Consider the following 20,288-nt stretch of genomic DNA (forward strand, 5'->3'; position numbering starts at 1 on the left):
AGGAGCCAGGCATTCGTGTTATTAATAAAAGCCAGATAGGACTCTTCCATCTGCCTGTGCCTGCCTCCTCAGAATCCCCCTCCCCTTCACGCCCCCTGACCTCCTCTCCATGTCTCCGCCTTGACATCCTCCTCCCCTGGCTGGTGTTCCCACTAAAGCCATCTTCCCTTCCCCCGCTCATCCTGCACCTCCACGTCTGTGGAGGGATGAAGTGCCCGGCTAATATAAGCGTGTTTACATTAAAATATAAGGACAATTACACCAGCCGATCTAATAGTCGGCTCTGTATATGTTACCAAGTACTTAGGGCTCTCTTTTGGAAAGCCATTATGCCCATGTGATTCCCCTCAAAGCCTTTCTTGAGGATTTTGTTTTGACAGGAGGGCATTAAGGGGTTGAAACTGATAGCATAAGCACACCACTTACACACTTTGATCAAATCGGTCCATAATTCTCCTGCAGAAAGTCTTGTATATATTAGGAAGGAAATTAATTTTATTGCTGCTGCGGCTTTGCTGGTTAATGGCCCAGCAAGTCAGCTGGCCCCAGAAGGCGAGCCGTGGGAGGTGGGCTCACCGCTTTCCTCCCAGGCCCAAGGTCCACGGCCACAGGCGAGGACGATCCAGAGGGCACAAGGCAGGAGAGCCCCGGATGCCGCAGGCTTCGGGGTGCAGGCAGCTGCAACCTGCTCCCTCTGAGCTGGCCTCTCACCAGGGTTGTCACAGCTGAAATGCATATGGGGCGCTTACTGCATAATGTGGATTTGGTCCAAGCACACAGCACATGTCACAAGCTATCAGCATTGGAGGGGAATTCAAACACATACCATAATTTGAAAGACTTTGAGGGTGAAATGGTATCGTCCATTTATATTTGTACTGTTAGGAAACAGAGCTGGGAGAAGAAGATAATTTAAATAGCAAGGGTGTTGATCTGCCTATCATTTCATTTAATGAGCACGTACCCCAAAGTTGGTATGAGATACCAGATGGGAACAGGATCTCCTGGCTCTCTCTGGTCCCTGTGTGCTAAGATTGAGCCTAGAGATTAAGACGATAGTGTTTTGTACAGAATGCCCCCAAATGTCAGGCAGCCGTTTCATCCGGCCCCTTCAAATGAACGAATACCAAACTGTTGCTATACTCAAGGGACAATGGTGCTTAAAGGAGTATTTTGTGCATGTGTGGTTTTTGCCTTTCTCACTGATTTTAGAACTTAACTTCCCCACAAAAGGTAACTCCTTGTACTTCAAAAAAAAAAAATTCAAGTAAAATTTTAAAACCACACAAATCTATGAAAACCATCATCAATGTCATTGTCGGGTGAAAGGTGAGGAGTATGGGAAGGAATAGATATGACAATACAGATGCTGGTAATTGCTGAACTGGCAGAAGGTACAGGGAGAGGAATACACTATACTATTCTGTTTACTTTGTTTATGTTTGAAATTTTTTATAATAAAAATTAAAGATCTTAAGGCTGGTCTTCTTATGACCTCATTTCTATTATCTTGAATTCTAGAATGCTTACTGGAGTGAGAGAGAGAAGGGTCGAATAGAGGTCTCACAAGAGGAATTGAGTTTCACCCCACAGGACAGGTTGTATGTGAGAATGTCATTCATCACACGTGTTTTGGGGTTTTTTGTGTATTTTTTTCTGGTATAAAAAAGAGATGGAGGACTTTGGGGCATAGAGGGGCAAAGGCACGAATTTTGCGGTCAGGTGACCATGTTCTGATCTCAGTTCTGTCACCGTGGGACCTTAAGCAACACACTCTTTGAGTGTCAGTTTCTTCATCTGCAAGATAGGGATAATACTTACTTGACAGGATTACATGATCACAGCACAGGTAAAGTGCCTGGTACAATCTAGCCCTCAGTAAATAGTGGCTGGGGTCTGCATGTGTAAATCTTTGCCTCTCAGCAGGAACTCTTTTTTCTAATGATATCACTCTGGTTTTCCTCTGGGAAACTGCCCTTCCCTCTACTTCCAGTCCATGCGCTTTAGGTGCTGTGACTCCACCCCAAGTTACAACGGGCATGTAACTCAGGATGGCCAATCACACCTCCTTCCTGCCTTAGGGTGTGGTTTAGGTGCTGTGACTCCACCCCCAGTGGGCATGTGGCTCAGGGTGGCCAATCACAGCTCCTTCCTGCCTTAGGTTGGTTTAGGTGCCGTGACTCCACTCCCAGCTACAATGGGCATGTGACTCAGGATGGCCAATCACAGCTGCTTCCTGACTTAGGTTAGTTTAGGTGCTGTGACTCCACCCCCAGCTACTATGGACATGTGACTCACGATGGCCAATCACAGCTCCTTCCTGGCTTAGGGTGGTTTAGGTGCCATGAGTCCACCCCCAGCTACAATGGGCGTGCGACTCAGGATGGGCAAGCACAGCTCCTTCCTGCCTTAGGTTAGTTTAAGTGCTGTGAGTCCACCCCCAGCTACAATGGGCATGTGACTCAGGGTGGCCAATCACAGCTCCTTCCTGCCTTAGGGAGTCACAGATGTCATGTGGCCACATTAGAACCAATAAGACAGATGTGTCATAGACTTTCACTGGCTTTTTTGATGGAGAAGCATGCTCTCTTATTGGAGATGAGAATGTAAGCCTGGATTTGCGAGCAGCCACTACTTTGCGAAAAGCAGGACTGAGGTAGACTAAATGTAGGCAGAAAGAAAATAACACCCACTCCTGAAAGAAAGTGAAAAAAAGACCCAGTCCCTGGATCAAGCCATTACTAAATCTATTGCATTTAGCCAAGCAACTGCCTTTGGGGCTTAAGCTCCTGTTAGGTTTTCTGTCACTTGCGAGGGAAAATTCTAACTACTACAATTATTATTGCCATTATTATTACTATCACTTGTCAGTTACAGTAGCCTATTTTTGTTCCTATTATATGAAACTTCCTTCTGAGATGGTGCCCTTTGGGATCTGTTATTCTAATGTCATATTATCCACCCAGCTTTGTAGTTTGTATCATTTGTGGTATTTCTTGCCTTCAGTATCACTGCTACACCATAAACATGTCTAAGGACTCTGGTCTAACATGACTAAGAAGGGAAGAAAAAGAGATATTATCCTGCCAGGCAAATTCCGAAAATGCCCAGCCTCTTGGTAGGACCCCTAGAATATGACCAGTGGGGTGGCAAGCCCTGGTATCCCCAACATACTTCAGGGTGGGCATAGGGGCAATTTATGCTCCTAGAACTGAACAAGGCAACAACAGGGATAAGAGGCCTTAGACGAGTTTGTACTATAAGGGGCCTGAACCTTATCAGCTCATGGTTCACCTTCCAGTTATCTGCTGCCATGTAACAAATGGTCCCAAAATTAATGGTGTAAAACAACAATTATTTTATTAAACTCACAGATTCCATGGGTCAGGAAGTCAGACAAGGCGTGGTGGGTAATGAATTGTCTCTAGTCCACGGTATCTGGAACTTCAGCTTGGAAGACACATGGCTAGCAGTGACTTGAGCAGTGGGAGCTGGGAGCATCTGGAAGCTTCTTCTTCTTTTTTTTTTTTTTGGAGTCTTGCTCTGTCACGCAGGCTGGAGTGCAATGGCACGATCTAGGCTCACTGCAACCTCTGCCTCCCGGGTTCAAGCGATTCTCCTGCCTCAGCCTCCCACGTAGCTGGGATTACAGGCACCCACCACCATGCCCAGCTAATTTTTGTATTTTCAGTAGAGACAGGGTTTCACCATGTTGGTCAACCTGGTCTTGAACTACTGACCTCAGGTAATCCACCCACCTCTTAACCATCTCTTTGGTGCCTGGGCTGGGATACCTGGAATGCTAGGCTTAACTGAAACCTACATGTGGGCTCTTCTTGTAGCTTGGGCTTCTCACAACATGGCAGCTGGGCTCCAGATATCCCAAGAGGGAACATCTAGAGAAGATGTGTTCCAAGAGAGTGGGGAGGAAGCTGCAGAAGCTTTTCTGATTCAGCCTCAGGAATTATGCTACATCACTTCTGCTGCATTTCATTGGTTATACATGAGTTGCTAAGACCAGCCCACATTCAAGGGAAAGGAATTAGGCTCCACCTCTTGGTGGGGAAGTGACAAGGTAACATTGCAGAAGAGAATGATGAATGAGAAATATTATTGCAGGCAATATTGGAAAATGCCATTAACCATGGTGCCCAGGTACTGCCATCATACCTAGGGTAGAGACAATACCCAATGCTTACTGAGAATTTACTAAGCGGCAAGCACAGAGCTAACCAGTTTATATGAATGGTCTCATTTCATTCTCATAACTCTATGAGGCAGCTATCATCTTTATACTCCTATAACAACGTAGAATAGAGAATCAAGAGGGTAAGTGACTTGCCCAAGGTCCCCCAGCTAGCAAATGAGGGAGCTGAGATTCAACCCCAGGCCTGCATGAGCCTCGACACACTTAATAATGTGCTGTTTTGCCTACAACTTCCCTTTTCCTCTTCCACCCTGTCCCCTTTCTGCCTGTCCTTGAGAAATTCTTCTGTCTTTCAAGAAATATCCTGCTCTTTATTTTCACCTGATTTCACCTAGAAGCATGGAAGTTAAGAGCATTGTCTCTACTCTCGTAGGTAAAGCAGGGAATACAACCCCAATCTGACAGATGGGAAAACCAAGGGCCATAGAAGGAAAGTAACTTGCTAAGGTCACACTCAAGGTCATTGGCTCAAATTACTAATCGGTTTATGGGTTGCACATCACCCTTGAACAGTACCTTGACCGGGCCTCCCCGTGATATATGAGGGTAAGGTCTCTGCTGCCCTTTATGCCTCACCATGACCGGCTTTTCTCCTCTACCCCTGGTCCCGTTCAAGGATTCCCTCTGTCTCCAGTCGGGCTGCTCCCATGGCTGTCAGACACATAAATGATGGGTCCTTGGCCCCTGTTTCTTCCCGTCTCTCCCAATCTCCCTTTCCTTTACCCCAATCCAGCTTTGGCCTCCCAAGCTATCTCATCTCCTTCCCAGTGGGGGATTGTGGCATGTCCAGAGAGTGTCCAGCCCTGAGAACTGTTTACACTAGAGATTAGCATTTATCTCTATCCTTTCAACCTCTCTCCCCATGCTCAGTGCTGCTGTCTGCATCAAGGATGGAGGAGCAGCCCCCAGAGATGAGAGCCAGCCAGGCTGGGGTTACCTCCCTGGCATCTGCATCCCCTGAACCCTCTTTCCCACCATCTTTGGGATCAGTCCTCCTGTTCTTGTTCAATCTCTGAAAATCTTGGGGTTTCTGGATAAATGCCAGTGACCCCCTAAAAAGGTAAGCCTGTACCTTGTTTTTGAAGAGGAGTTTTACTTGTGGGTATTAGAGCCATGTAAGCCCTTTTTAACCCACAAAATATGCTAGGACCCTTATTCTACAGAAACTCTCACATGTCTATGCAAAGGTAAAAGCATATTCATTTTAATATTTTTTGTTGAAAGAATGAAAATGTAGGAAAAAAATATATCTTCGTCAATAGCAAATAGCCTGACTAAACTCTGCTCCATCCATACTCTGGACTAGTAGGCAGTCATTAAAGAAATGAGGTCATCCTGCGTGTTCCAATCTGAGAAGATGTTCAGATTATATAGTGTTTTCTTTAGGGCCCCAGAAGGACACTGATGGCACATTTAAACTGAGTCATTTAAAAAGAGTTAAACAAAGGGTCTGTTTGTAAAGGTGTGAGCAGGGTTTAAAGAAACCAACAAGGGGCAGTGTAGCAACATGAGGGAGATGTTACCACTGTAGGCCGGAGGGGGAAGAGGAGCTGGGGTGCCTCATTAGCCAAACCCAGCCAGAAACTAGAGAGCAAGGGAGTGTAATGATGCAGTTCCCCAGGGTGCAGAGCTGGGTAGAGAAAGGTAGAGATAGATATACATGGGCAGAAAGAATTAATCCAGCACACAGAGCTAAATGAAGAAGAAAAAAGAAAACTATATATGCAGGATATTTTCTTTTATGTAAAAACATAGAAATGAAAGGAAAACCAATTCCCTAAGCTGTGCATCTGAATGGATATACGGTGCAAAGGTACAACCATGTTCATTTTAATGTTCTTTGTTGAAAGAATGAAAAATTAGAAAAAAATATATTTGTCAATAGAAGATAGCCTAAACTAACCCCCCAAACTATATACCCATAGATATATCAATAGATATATCCATATGAATATGTATCTATATGGAAATATCTATGGATATCTATCTATCCATAGAGATGTATCTATAGAAAATAGAAAATAGGCTGAACCAACCCTCCAAACTATATATCCATAGTTATTCATAGGCTAGATAGATATGTATCTATATGATATATCTATAAATATATATCTATCCATATAGATACATCTATGGATATATATCTATCTTTCCACATAGATATATCTATGGATATATAGTTTGGGGGGTGGTTCAGGCTATTTTATATTGACAGAGGTATATTTTGTCCTAATTTTTTATGCTTTCAACAAAGAATATTAAAATGAATATGCTTGTACCTTTCACAGACATGTGAGAGTTTCTGTAGAATCAGGTTCCTAGTATAGTTTCTGGGTTAAAGGTCTTACACAGCTCAAATACCCACAAACTATTTCATATATAGTTTCGGGGTCTCTCTCATTTTATATATATAGATGTAGAGAAAAGGGCCTGGGTGGATAAAGAACAAATTGTTAATGGTGGTTACTTTAGGGAAACCTAAAGATACTAAAGATACCTACTTCTGTATTATCTTTTTTTCTATTATCTAAATTCATTATTAATAAGGTGCATTCTCTTGTTTCCTTCCTCCCTTCTGCTCTCAATTGTTGCCTGAGCTCCCATGTCTTCTCTTCAGATGGGCACTAGCTCCACACCACAGGTGGCTAAAAATATTGTGTGTGGGGGGCGTCCTTCAAGGGACTTTGGGTGAGGCTTGAAGGAACGCCCACTAGCTGGGAGGGAGGGATGAAACCCTGGACTTTTAGAAAGTCCACTTCAATTCCATGCTCTATAGCCAACTGGGTAGCTTCCCTTGGGCAACTGGCTTCAGTCTTCTGGTCAAAGGCAGTAATAACAGTATATGCATCTGGATGTTTACAAAGACACTACTTGAAAATGCAGTTAGCATGGTGGCTGGCACCTGGATGGTGCTCATCAAATGTCATAACATTCATTTCTAATCTCCAGGAAATTAGCGGTTTCTAGAAGATGTTCACATTCATCCTTTTGGCTTTAATGGAGGAGAGGATGTCCAAGGCAGGCTGCTGACAACACAGCACTCTCTCTGCTCTTTGTCTTTAAGTCCTCCATGTCCCATGCTCTCCTGATCTCCTGCAGATTCAAAGGCCAGCAGGCAGAGTCTCACAGTGTGGCAGACCCTAACTGGCTCTCTAGCTCCCACCCATCTGATAGGACACAGCTGTCCATGGGGGGAGAAGGCACATTAGATAAGACAGTCAAACAAAGGCTACACTTTGTATATTTGATTTGTCTGACCTAATTCCCAGGCCCCACAGGAACAGGTTCAGGGCTGGGGATGGGGTGAAGAAGAGGGCATGGTTTCCATCTCTCTCCTGAGACTGTCCTGATCTTTCCTGGAACCTTGGCTGTTTCACTGGGGATGCCCATCCAAGAGCTCTGAATCTGCAGGCCAATGGCCATGAGTTCAGATGCTGATTGTGTCTCCATGTGACATTGCACAAGTTGAGTCACCTCTTCAAGACTCAATTTTCTCAGTAGGTAAAATGGGCCCAATAATGCCCATCTTAGAACATATGAGATTTTGTGAGCAAGATGTGTTTAACAATAAGTCTGATGGGTTCTTTGTCATCCTGCATCCTTTTTTAAATTTTTGTTTATTTTTTTATTTTTATTTTTTGGCCTTCTAGGGAGGAAAGTTAGGATATTTAGCTCTCTGGGGCCTGAATCCCTCTCAGTAGCCCTATGAGCCCAACTAAGCCAGGCTGATGGATCACTGATTTTGTCCTGCAACCCCTTCATTGGATTACCCAGGAAAGTCAGGTTTGGCCTCATGCAGGTGGGAGTAAAGGCCATTGTCCAGGTCCAGGGGGATTCCTCGCTGAAAATCATCTGCTTCTGCCCCAAACTGATAAAGCCATAAGCAATGAAATGTCATGGGCATAAGAGGGATCAATCATGCAAGAAAAAATAAGCACCATTCTCAGACCTGAAACTAGATGAAACAAACTCAGAAAATATATAATATATGTATTTTTTGTGTTTTCTGAGTTCCTTTCATCCTTCCTTTACATAATATATGTAAAAATATATAGATTATGTATTTTTATAATGGCATTTTGTGGGGTAAAACATGATTTTTTTTTTTACAAACTTAAAATGGCTTTTAAATGAGTCCTACTTTGACATTTTAAAATTGCCAGAAGGCTCATAAACACACAAATAATACAGGCGATACCTGCCAGAACAAGTAGATTTATCACCTGTACCAAAAGGAGTTAATAAACAAAACACTGATCTTAGAAAGGACTAGAAACCTACGTACATTTGTGCCCCCAAATCAGATTCCCAGGTGTTTAAAAGTTGTGCAACATATGATTGTATTACAATGAGTTATATCTTTTTTAAAAGCTTATATGTCATACTTATGAAATTTGTTTAGCCTCCATCTACCATAGAATGCCAAGTGCCTGAGGGCAGATTCCCGGTTCATTTCCTTCAGCTCTAAATCACCAGCACCTTGGACAGTGCCCAACACAATGTAGTTACTCAATAAATATTTCTTGTATGAAAAATAAATCATCTGTTTATGGGTCCCTTTTCTTTAGCAATTATTTTGTCCTTCTGTATTTACACTACCCAAGAGATGAAAGAGGGAGTGGTTCAGCTTTGAGCCTCCAGAACCAGGGATCTGCTACACAACAGCTGTGTGACTTAAGGCAAGCAGCTTCACCTCTCTGAACTTTGGGAATTGGTTAGAGTCTTATTTCGAAATAGAGCATCCTTTCTCAAGAGTATAGCAAGTATAAACGAGCAATTTAAGGAGCAACGATAAAATGGACACCAATGCAACAGCATCTGAAATATCTCAGATGTCCCTCAGGGCCCCTCCTCCCTTGCATTCTTCTTCCTCCCCACCCACATTGAGAAGGAACTGCTACCCTGATTTTTTTTGTAACAATCATTCTCTTACTTTTCTTTCTCATTTTACTACACATCTCTGTTTCCTAACAATATATGGCCCTTATTTTGCTTTTCTGCAGTTCATATATATGGAAACGGGCTTATGCATCCCTCTGTGAGTTGCATTTTGTCTTCACATTATGTCTTTAGGAGTCTTCCCCTGTTGAAGCATGCAGCTGTAATACATTCGTTTCTCACTGTTGATTGGTGTTCTAGTATGTGGATATGCCACACTTCAATTGTCCATTCGGCTGATGATAGACCTTTGGATTGATTCCCAGTCATTGCTTTACAAATGATGCTACTATGAGCATTGCCCTGTGTGTCTCCCAGAACACACACAAAAGAGTGTCTTTCAGGCACACGCCTAGGCCTCAGATTTCTGGCTTATAGGGTGTGTGCACAATCAGCCTCAGCGGGCAACGCCATCCTGTTCCCCAGGTGGATTGTATCCATTTACAACCCACCAGCACTGGTTGAGCCCCTTGTTGTTTCACATTCTCATCAATGCTGGCAATTAGAGCTAGAGTTTCTTTATCCATAAATTAGGTATATTATCTCCTGCCTCAAATCGTTCTAGTGACAGTTCCATGAGAAAACACATGTCAAGGCTGTGCTCCACAGTAAGGCTGTGTTGAGCCCAAGATATTTCTTCAGGGGCTGCAGGGGTAGCCTTTCCTGTCCAAACAATGTTGGCCTAAGCTGCATAAATGTTAGGCACCCGTCACTAGAGGCAATTAGGAACAATGCATACAGCAGAGATGCAAATATTAATTTAATTATTAAGGGAGGAGGACTGAATGAAGAAAGAGGCCTCATTGGGGTAACTAGTGATTAATAAGAAGTATCGATCACTTTTTTGGCCCTTAAATTGTTCTAAGATTGATAAGCATTGTCTTATTGATCCTCTGGACAGCCTATGAGGTAGGTATCACCATAATATCCCTGTGACCGACAAAGAAATCAAGGCAGAGATAAATTATAAAACTCATCCAGAGCCACAAAATAAATTGGCTCAAGAAACCTCGATCTAAACCACCTTATACCACCTCTCTCCTGAAGGGGAAACTTGACTCTTAAACCAAGATAAACATTGAAATTTATGAATGTCAAAATTACACGTTGGCCATCATCGAGAAAGGAATGATGTGGCCCATCTAGATCCATTGCTTATGTAGGGGCCAAGGGAAAGCTTCTCCTTGTCTCTCTGAAGGTTCACTGAAAAATCAACTGACAAAAGGAAGATTAATTGGAGAGAAGGCATACAAATTTATTAGCATGAACACAGGAGAGAACTGCAGAGTAATTACTCACAACACCCCAGTAGGATATAGTAGCTTATATACTATCTTAAGGTTATAGAAAGAATGGGGGCTTGGATTATGGCACAACAAATTATGGGAGGGGAAGAAGAGGAGGCCTGGCTATCGTAGGTGCTCCTGCTGTTTAGATAAAACCTCACAGTTAGCAGGTCTCAGTGAAAATAGATGGCAGATGTTCCTTTCAGACCTTTCAAAAGTGTCAAACTCTGATATGGTTTGGCTGTGTCCCCACCCAAATCTAATCCTGAATTATAGTTCCTGTAATCCCCACGTGTTGTGGGAGGGACCCGGTGGGAGGTCATTTAATCATCAGGGCGGTTACCCTTATGCTGTTTTTGTGATAGTGAGTTCTCATGAGATCTGTTATTTTTATAAGGGGCTTTTTTCTCTTTTGCTTGGCACTTCTCCTTGCTGCCGCCTTGTAAAGAAGGACGTGTTTGCTTCCCCTTCTGCCATGATTGCAAGTTTCCTGAGGCCTCCCTAGCCATGCAGAACTGTGAGTCAATTAAACCTCTTTCCTTTATAAATTACCCGGTCTTGGGTATATCTTTATTAGCAGTGTGAGAATGGACTAATACAGACTCTCAGTTCATCTTTCCTAGATTCAGAGAAGGGAGGACCTCAGAGAAGACCTGGCTGCATCAATGCAGATTTTCTGTACAAGTGCAAATGTCCCCTCCCAGAAGACAGGTTTATAGGCCTTCTTCTGTTTGCAGGACCTCTGACCATCTGTCTCAAAATATGTTTTTTAAAAAAGAGTATATTTTGGGGTGAAATATTTTTTCTTTCAGTTACACAATTCTTTTGTGATATGTGTGAAGGTGGCTGTAATGGCTTTGCCTTGGGTAGGGAAGACTAGCCAGGCAGCCACTGTCATTTTCAGGAAGGTGGGAAATGAAAAAGTTAAATGGAATCAGATCAGATCTGCATTACATTTAAAAGAATTCTCCTGTGTGTGGTTAGGGAAAGAGAGAGAGAAAAGCAGATTCAATAGTACAGTTGGTTCCTCCCACCCCTCTATTTACTGAGTGTCCACCCAGTGGGAAGGTAAGAGGGGAGATGTATCAATTGGGGTCATTGCAGGAAACCAATGACAAACCTAGGGGTTGTTTGAAAGGAGTTAAAATGAAGAAGGTTTGCAGAAAAGTGAGCACGATTAAGGAAAACAACACAGGGAGGTAATGAACCCTGGGATTATTAACAGTGGGGAGCAGTTACTACCCTCAGTCGGAAAAGGCAGGAAGGGAACAGTGATACCAGGACCCACAGAGAGCCAGAGCTGCAGCATACTGGAAGGCAGCCACTGCCAAACCACAGCCCACCAGGCAGGGAATAGAGGGAACAAATATCTCTCTTCCTCTTCCCTCCCACTTTCCAAGACAGACAGGAATTACTTAATGCATCTGGTCTGCTGCTGGTGACTCCTTTTGGCCAAATTTAATCAGAAGCCAGAGGACAAGGGAATCCAGCTTGCTTAGGCCATCGTGGTCAACTTCTGAGAGCAGAGTGGGCAAGAGTGAGGAATGGACCTGATGAGCTCTCTGTTTGCACAGGCCTCTCCTCTTGTGATCCTCACTGGGTTTGAGTATGACTCAAGAGTTTAAAGATGTTTATTGTAATACAACATGACCCCGAAGTTTGTCAAGCCTATTGCTTCACTGATGCTCACACAAAAAGCAATATAGTCCAACTCTGGGGAAGAAAAATAACCTGTTAGGCCTGATTGAAAGAATATATGTTGGTGACCAAACTGGCACTTTCTAAGAAATTTCCATGAGTCACGTTGGTTTTAGAAGGTGCCCATTGCATTCGAAGGGACTGCTAAACAGGTTTAATGAAGAGGAAGAGATGGTAGATAACTATATATGGATTTGTAAAAATGTTCTGGGATACCCCAAGATGCAATAAGTTCAGTATAATCCCAAGAATGACTCAGCGCATTCAGCAGCACCCCAGAGTCTCATATGCCAGCCCAGAAATGGGAAGAAACCATCAATGGTTGCCAACTGGAAATTGATTTTGCAGATGAGGTTGCCCCATGAAGTAATTGTCAGCGTCTGACTGCAGCTGACACACGTGAGGGTTGATGTGACTGTGTGGCATCTTCTTCTAAAGAAAGTGCTGCACTGTGCTTAGCACTGTTTCTATGAAGTGGGGGCCCTGACTCTATCACTTGCAATGGCGGGTGCTGCGATGATTAGATGCTGGGAGCTGAAGGCTACAGAGAGCCTTCAGCTGCCAGCCCCTTTGGGATCCCATCAGCTTCAGAGAGCCTATGATCACACTCTTCCGAGAGTGATCAGCATCTAATAATCAATGACAGATGGAGTATAAAGGCTTGGCTGTTTGGGCCCAACTTGAGACAACTTTAAAGGGCCATCTTACTCCAGAGCTTTCATTCAGTCAAGTAAGTTTTTGAGCCTTAGGCACAGCTCAACTTCCACCTACCCTTGCATCCTCTGCCTCTTCCCTCCCACTGACATTAAGAATATCCTCTCATACAAACTTCTGCATGACAAACTCTGTCTTAGAATTGGCTTTTCAGACAGCCCAACCAGCAACATTGACTAACTGTGTTGACTTTGGACAATTTACCTAATCTCTCTATGCCTTGTTTCCTTTTCTGTAAGACAGGGGTGAGAAAAGGGCTTACCTCATCAGCTTATTGTGAACATTAACTGAGATAATATATGTAAAGTGTCTAGCACAGTGCTTAACATGCAGCAAGCACTCAATAATTGTTACCTAGTATTGTTTTGACTGGCTTTCTACCCCCGAACACATCATGGTGGAAGGGGTTCTGCTGAATGGTAGTCATTTCAAGAAGTTCTAATAATATCTGAGCATTGCTCATATCTCCTTGGGACAGATATTTCCCATGTGCCCTCTAGGTCTACTCCCTACCCTTCTTCATCTGGCTCTGTGCCTGGGAGGTGAACTTGTGTAGATAGCACCAATGGGCTCCCAGGCACACCAGCTTCTGGTTGGGTTCAGCCAATAGGAAGCTCCACTGGGAAGTAGGAAAATAGGAATAGAGTTAGATTGGGATGTTTACTTTGGGGAGTTTGCCTTGGGCTGAATGTGACCTCAACCAAGGGTCGTCACTCCTCTCAAGTAGCCACCTTCACATGAATTTTTCCATGAGTTCCAATAACTGCTACTTCCTCTCATCTCTTTAAACATAGGACACCCTTCCCCTCACAAATTTGCTATTATTATTCACAAAACATTCCCTAACACTTATAGCACCCCTACATCCTACTCACACTTTTATTAAGTAGTCTTATTAAATTCTTCTCAAATTATCCAGTTTGTGACAGCATTTTTTTCTTCTGGGAAATAATCCTGAATGGATTATTCAACAAAATTTACTTAGCCTATGTTGTGGGCTAAACAATAAGCTGAACGTCTTCATGGGCTTAAATCAAGTCAATCTTTAAATGCCATAACATGATGGTCTTCAAATCCTCCAGGCTTGAGCAAGAAGAGCAAATTCACCTACTTGGGAAAACTGGGTCTGTTAGTTCAATTCACACTGAGACGCTAATGAGCTACCCACATTCTGCTTCATTCAAAGGCATTTCCATTCCCAAACTCTGCTGGGGAACAGGAGTGATCCTGTTCTTGGCTTTCTCCACCAAGCACTGTGCAGAATTTAGAAGTTGAAACCTAGTCAACATAAATTGTAGCTCCAATTATTTTTATAGGGCCAGCTGTTCTTTCCCCATAAATGAAGACTGGGGAGGAAGAGAGTAATGCTTAAGCCAAAGTTATTCATTTCTTGCTGGTAGAATGTTAGGCAGTGTAACCCCTGAGTTGGAAAAAACATTCTGTGGTGGAGTACAGCCTTCCTGCACAACTCCACTTATTGCCACACTTCACTGATACCACTGGGGAAGAAGGACCCCAGAACAGCCAAGTAGAAGCAGAGTCCATGAGGCAAATCCCAAGCTTATTTGTCCTGAAGCATGACACTTATTAATCTCAGCTGAGATGGAGCCAACCTAATCCACTTCAAGAAGGGTCCAAAACGGGCTGTTCCCTTCCCCTTGAGGAAAACCTGTCCCTTGTCCAAGTTCCAACTTCCTTCCTGTAAAGCGTGAAGTTACGATGGAAACAGTCAACCGTGTTTATTTTGCCTGTAATACAGCCCTGGCCAAGGGAATGAGCACTGGATAAAATGGTGTGTTCCAGAGGCAGCTGCCCTGAGATCTGGATCTGAGATCTGAGAATGCAACTGTGGCTACTTGGTGAAAGTGGATGGCACTGGGAGAGTTTGGGGTGTTCACGTCCTTGCCTTGCAGGTAACATCGAAGACTTAGTAGCCCACGGGACCATTGTACCAGCCTCTCCTGGAACGTGCTTCAGAAAATCAAAACAAAACAAACAAAATTGATGGGTATAATTGTTCAAGATAGAGGTTCAGCTGTTATTGCAAAGCCCAAAATAAATAGGGCTTAAATAAGATATGAATTTATTTCTCTCCTCTGTTATAGTCTGAATATAGTGATCCAGTGTTGGGGTTGCTCTTCAGAGTGAGAGATTCAGGCTCTTTGCCTTAAGTTTCTCTGCCAAACTCAACATATGTCTTCCCCACCATGGTCTAGGAAGGCTGATGTTCACTCAGGGGAAGGGAGAAGAGGAAGTGGAGGTTACACCCCTGCTCTTTGGTAATACAACCAGGAAGTTGTACATGTTACTCCTTCTCACATCCTATTGGCCAGAATTTAGTCACATGGCCATGGATACCTGCAAGGGACAATGGGAAATATAGTTTTTATCTGGGTGGCCATGACACCACCTGCAACTTAGGATTTTATAAACAACTCTCTGTCAGTGCAGCAGTCTAATATGGTGGTTTAAAGTGTAGATTTTGGAGGCAGGCAGTCCAGGGTCTGACTCCAGTTCCTCAACTTTCTTCCTATCATCAATGGATACTGAGACAGAAATATCCACCATGACCCCTGGGGTCAGGAGAGGGAATATGTGGGAGGGTAAGGGGAGGATATTTGTGAGATGGGATGTCACCTGATCAGAGAAGAGTGCGAATGCCTGGCTAAAGTCCCGTGGGCACTGGGGAGCCGTCAAAAGTTATTGAGCAGGACAGGAGGAACATAACCAAGGCTTGAATGGAAAATAGCGGTTTTAGTGGGACATTTCCTGGCTTGGTGTGGTCCATGAGAGAGCCTCATGACTCTTCATGACAGCTATATGGGCAAGACACTAACCAAACCTCTTAGGGGCTTGACCTGTCATTAGCCCTCTGTGAGGAGTCCATGGTATAGAGCAGGGGTCAGCTATCTTTATAAAGGGCCAAATAGTAAATATTTTAAGCTTTGTATGCCAAATGATTTTGTTTGCAACTACTCAGCTCTGCCATTGTAATGTGACAGCAGTTATAGACAACATGCAAACAAGTGAGCATGGCCATGTTTCAATAAAACTTTATTTACAAAAATAAGCAGCAGACCACTTTGACCCAAAGACTGTAGTTTATCAATTCCTGTCATAGAGAATTTTTAAAGTATCCATCCATTCTGCTGTAAAATAAAAATTCTGCTAAATACAATTCTTAAGAATGTGTCTTACTGTCTTATCTTCATGTTCCACTGTGCCCTCCCCATACCCAAGGTCATATTCTGGGTTGGGGGGCTTAAAGTTTATACTATTCAGAAGGCTACTTAAGGAAAAGAAAACAAAATTATGGATGCAAAATTAGGTATAAAAGTAACCATTTATTTAGCATGAGAAAAGAGATTACAACAAATTTTTGAAACCTCACAAATCTCATAAATGGCACAAAATCCATTAAAATAACACAAAGTTTTTATTAATGAACTGCCTGACACACTGTTTAATATTTTTTCTACATTTTTGGAGGGTTGCATACTCTGCCTCTTCCTATAACAATTATTACTTTTCTAATATTCATGCAAGAGAATTTAATCTTTCCTCTAACAAGATTTTTCCACCACTCCCCGTATATTTCTGGGGTGAGGTGACACAGAACATGTTCATACCACAAACTGGGCAATAGGCATATTCCTAGAAGCCACTAAGACAGCCTGGCAATAACTTAACTATACACAGAATAACTGCAAACCACAGAAAAATATACCACTAAACCAAAACTAAACATATTACCAATTCAACGTCCCCTTAGATGGAACTCCAAAATGCCTGAGGCCACAACTGACAGGAGGGAAAGTATAATGAAGAGGAAGAGGAAGTTGGAGTAGAAAGAGAAAAGGGTCTTAACTCTTCCTTTTACAAATTTTACAAAACATATGGCCATGCACACACGCTGCTGGGCCCTCCCCAGCACAGAAAGGGACTTACGGGTCTTGGGGACTCTGACGTCTGTGCAACCCGGTAAATCTACCTGTGTTCCAAAATGTTAAGCCCTTTATATGTGTGCACTAAGGAATGGCTGCATTGGCACAGGAGTCCTAGACTCCCAGACTTTGTGCTCCACCCTGGAATAGCATCCAGTTTCATGGCAGGCTCTGTTTTTTTCCAAGGAAATTAAATATGAGCAGCCCACACTTTGCAATAAAATCAAGGTTATGCAAAAAAGGAATTCTGCTCTGGCTTCCAGGAATCCCCATGGAAAATATATATGTGTCCATTTATAAAGAAAAAAATTAATACACCAAACAATCTCATTAAAAGAAACTTCCAAATGTGTTCCAACGAAACCTATCCCAGAGCCAGCAAGTTCTCCTGCCTCCCACTTCAGAGGCACAGAGATTTCAAGTTCTGGTTTAAATTTACATGCTGTCTTTTCTGATGGGAATTTGAAAGTTGCAGGGGAAAATACACACCAAGTGTATATTAGGATTAGGAAACATCCGCAGAATCTATTTCCTGAATTTCATAAACAGAGGAGATAAATTATCACTGAGAAGGCAGCAAACCAAAAACCAGCATCTTGCTTCAAAGAGGGGATCACAGATAACTGGGAGGGAAGATCTCTCTTAACTCTGTTTCAAAAATCCCAGGAGAAACCAAACCTCAAAAAAATTTGTGTCAGAAGCTAAAAGCGGAGGAGAGGAGGATCAGGTCCTGTGAATAACTTTTCCAAAACTGAGGCCTTTCCAGCTGTTGTTAGGACTATGATCAAAAAGAGATTGGAAAACTCAGTGTGAACTATTTTATAGCAACATAAATGATTCGACTATGAAATTACAGGGAAAGTAGGTAGGTAAGATATAGACTAAGCCACTTGAACAAAGAGACCCCTCATACAGTGGCTGGAGCATGGTAAAAGTTTAGTCTTTACGAAAGTAGAAACCTGGCTACATGGTCTATGGCTTCCTCCCATCTGTGGCTCTGCCGTCGCTAATGTGTGGCGTCCATCTTGTGACCCAACATGGCTGCCCCGGCTTTAGACATCAAGACTGCATTCCAGCCAGTGAGAAGCTCAAAGTAGGAAGGTCAGCACACATTTCTTCCTTTCACGGGCATTATCTTGAAGTGGCAGGCATCATTTCTGCTTGAACTTAATCACATTGTTACATCTAGCTGCAGGGGTGGCTAGAGAATGTCATCTTTATTCTAATTAGCCAAGTGTCTAGCTAAATCTGGAGGGTCTATTACTAAGGAAAGGGAAGAGAGGTGTTTAGAGAGATCGAACATTTTCTGCTATGGTAATCGAATGGGGATATCTTTTATACATACTTGTCCTTCCCCACCGGCTAATAATGCAGATTTTGCTCCCCTCACTTCTTAGCCATCCTGATTCTTTCATTTAATATATTTTTTAGTTTCTAACAGGTCCCAGATGCCATTCTTGCAACAAAGTCCCTGTTCCATTGCATGTACATCCTACTGTGTGGACTAAAAAAGTAAACAGGCTGGGTGTGGTGGCTCACTCCTGCAATCCTGGCACTTTTGGAGGCTGAGACAGGAGGACTGTTTGAGCCCAGGATTTCAAGACCAGCCTGGGCAACATGGTGAAACCCCGTCTCTACAAAAAATACAAAAATTAGCCAGGCGTGGTGGTGCACACATGTAGTTCCAGCTACTCGAGAGGCTGAGGTGGGAAGATTGCTTGAGTCCAGGAAGTGGAGGCTGCAGTGAGCTGATTGTGCCACTGCACTCCAGCCTGAGTGACAGAGTGAGACCCTGTCTCAAAAAAAAAAAAAAAAAGTAATCAAACGAATAAGATTTTAAAAGAAGAATTATGAGTGCTGCTAAAATTACATAACAAGGTGATATAGTAATGAGAGTCATAGGGATTATTTTGGACACAGTGTTCCTGGAAAGTCTCTCTAGGGGAGGAGGGTGAGATTTAAGTAGAGACCTCTTAAAAGAGTATGAAAGAAGCAGTCGACTGTAATCCCAGCATTTTGGGAGGCTGAGGAGGGAGGATGACGAAGTCAGGAGATCGAGACCATCCTGGCCAACATGGTGAAACTCCATCTCTACTAAAAATACAAAAATTAGTCTGGCGTGGTGGCACGCACCTGTAGTCCCAGCTATTTGGGAGGCTGAGGCAGAAGAATCACTTGAACCCAGGAGGCAGAGGTTGCAGTGAGCCAAGATCGTGCCACTGCACTCCAGCCCAGGGACAGAGTGAGGCTCCGTCTCAAAACAAAACAAAACGAAACAAAACAGAGTCAGTCATGGGAAGTATGGGGACAGAGGACTCTAGACAGAGGAAAAAGCTGGTGCAGCAGACCAGAGCTGGGGATGAACACAGCTTGGTCAAGGACTAGAAAGAGGTCATGGTAGCTGGCAGGTAGGAAGCAAGGGAAATGAAGCTGAAGAGGTAGCCAAGGGTTAATTCACATGGGCCCTTGAAGGGCATAGTGAGGAGCCTGCTATGACTTTTCTTCCTGGGGCAGGGCCACATAAATAGTTGGTTCCTGGCTAAGCTGACCTTGTAGAAGTTGCTAACTTTGAAGAAGAAAGAGCTAAGGGCATGTTGGATTACGAATCCCTGATTGGGTTTCACCAATATGTGTCCATTTTGTAGAGTGTTCTGTTCTCCGGGAAAACATTTCCACTCTTCTTGTCATTCCTTTCCCATCAGAGCTCTCAGAGGAAATAAGGGCAGGTGGAAGTATTCCCACTTGACAAATAAGCATAACCTCAGAAAGGTTAAGTGGCCATTCCAAGATCACACAGCAAATAAGTGAGAGTAGAAGATTGAAACTTGTCTTTAGTTTCAAAACAATCTGTCTCATATCCACTCCCAAAAGAAATCAGGCATAAAGAGAAACAAATGAAAAATAATCACTGCACTTAAACAAGATGCACACATTTTTCTTATGTAGATATATATAAGCACATATATACATACATCCAGATAGATAGGTAATATAGATAGATTTGTTACAAAAGTGTACGTTCCAAATGGAAAACTTGGAAAACACAGAAAAGTACAATGAAAAAAATGCAGTTGGTCCATAATCATTTCACTCTATAATGGCAATGGTAAAATATCCTTCCAAGATATTTTTATGGCTATACAAGCAATATTTTTTTTTTTACAAAAATGAGATCAAATTGCACATAATGTTTTACAGCTGGTCTTTTCACTTTTTCATATATTGTAAACATTTTCTCATATTATTAAATATTTTTCTATCACATGATTTTGAATGATTGCCCTGAGTTTAATCACTTGATTCTAGAAGAATTTACTCAAATCTCCTTTATTCTCGGACAGGTAAGTTACTCTAAACTCCTTACCTTGGTCTGCAAGGACTCACATTACGTGGCTTCTGCCTATGCACCAACATTCTATAGCCACTTCTCCCTAACCATACCTCCCATACCCTTTGTACCTCAACCTCTTGTCTTCTTTGAATTCCCCAAATACTCTACGC

The 20,288-nt window shown here is 42.9% G+C and overlaps 1 protein-coding gene across 1 annotated transcript in view; it reads left to right on the top strand.

The window, feature by feature from the left end:
* LOC134756527 (uncharacterized) overlaps positions 1-20,288 on the top strand; it is a 194,756-nt gene that overhangs the window by 163,435 nt on the left and 11,033 nt on the right. The gene's annotated exons all lie outside the window — the stretch shown is intronic.

The sequence above is a fragment of the Gorilla gorilla genome, chromosome 10 (genome assembly GCF_029281585.2).
Source record: "Gorilla gorilla gorilla isolate KB3781 chromosome 10, NHGRI_mGorGor1-v2.1_pri, whole genome shotgun sequence".
Taxonomy (NCBI): Eukaryota; Metazoa; Chordata; class Mammalia; order Primates; family Hominidae; genus Gorilla; species Gorilla gorilla.